Here is a 1,752-nt window from a genome sequence, read left to right on the forward strand (position 1 = left end):
CCAGAGAGTTCAACACAGGTCGGTAATGGCCAAAGATGTCGATCGGTTCGACCTAAAACCGTATTGGCAATCAGAGAGGATTTTATGTTTGTCAATAAATGTATCTAATCTGTTATTAAAGAGTTTTTCCAGAATTTTTGACAATTGTGACAACAGAGAAACCGGTCTATAATTTGTGAAGTTGTGCTTATCACCAGATTTATACAGTGGAATAACCTTTGCTATTTTCATATTATTGGGGAACTGCCCAAGTCGAAACGACATGTTAAAAATATGGGTTAATGGTTTGCATATCCCCTCAATTACCAATTTAACAGTTGTCATACTGATACCATCACTATCACTAGATGTTTTGTTAACACATTTATTCACTATGTCTATAATTTTTTTTTTTCAACTATGGGCTTCAAAAACATAGAACTCATGTTCCTTTCGATTGTATTATTATTTATAGTGACGGATGTATCATCTGTACAAATGCTTCTTGCTAAACCAGGACCAACAGTCGCAAAAAAACTATTAAACCTATCTACTACATCCTCCAATCTGTTGACCGTTGTATCATTATCCATAAAACATTGAGGGTAGTTACTCTTGCTGGAACTGTTTGTAATCAATTTATTTAATACATTCCAAGTACCTCTCATGTTATTTTTATTATCCTCTAATACTTTAGAGTAATATAGTTTCTTACATCTCCTCAAAATCTCAATTAATGTGAGTGATCCTCTCCTCCCTCCTTTTGACCCGTGAGGTGTACAGGTCCTCCATGAAGGGCAGCCTTGCACCAGTGACCTTTTCTGCAGTCCTGACTACAGAAAGAAGTCTGTACTTGTACTGTTTGGTTGCTGAGGCAAACCAGACAGTGATGGAGGTGCAGAGAACAGACTTGGGAACAGAGGACTTGGGATATGCTATGTGGGTCTAGGTGTGGGTGCGAAACAGATCTCTGTTAAAATGTAAATAGGCTGTCTGGTCACAAGGAGATGCAGACATCGTTTCTCTACACAGAAGTTACAGCAGACAGTTTCTACCTCAGTATCGCTTGATTCTCATCAATACAATTGTAAGATATTGTAGGACCTAAGCGTCCTCCATGTTCATTTCTGAGGAAGAGTCGAAGTCAGAAGAACCTTTAAAATATTTATTACAACCTTGATGAAGCAAAAATGTTCAAGACAAGCAATACAGAGCTCTGGATTCCGTCTCTATCTGAAGCCCTATCACACAGAAGTATAGTGCATAGCTTCTGCAGGAAGCCGGAACCACGAGTTTCCTCTGCATAGAGAAGTTATAATAAGAGTCATGCAAATGATCTGATGTCATCCACATTGTCCTTCATCCTCATGCCTTGATTGGTTTCTTGACCTCGTTCTGACCCCTCATTTGGTGATCTTGTCGCCAGGCAGATTTTGATCTGTGACACTAAGTACAACATCCTGACCTTTTGACCTAGACATTACCCTCCTACATACGTCTTTATAAACAGTTAGTTGTTGTCTGCAGATTTAGGAAGAGCACCAGCGTTGCTATGCAACCTGGTCTGTATATTATACAGGTAATGAGTTCAAACAGGTGCAATTAATACAGGCAATGAGTGAAGGATAGGAGGGCTTCTTAACAGACAGTAAACAATGCAGATAGACAAAGGAATGCTCATTGTGAAACAAGATAAATATATACGAAATATTTACAAAAAATATACGAGGAATAAAAATAAAAATAAAAAAATAAATAAAACAAATAAATAAA

Source organism: Monopterus albus, unplaced genomic scaffold (genome assembly GCF_001952655.1).
Source record: "Monopterus albus unplaced genomic scaffold, M_albus_1.0 scaffold120.1, whole genome shotgun sequence".
NCBI lineage: Eukaryota > Metazoa > Chordata > Actinopteri > Synbranchiformes > Synbranchidae > Monopterus > Monopterus albus.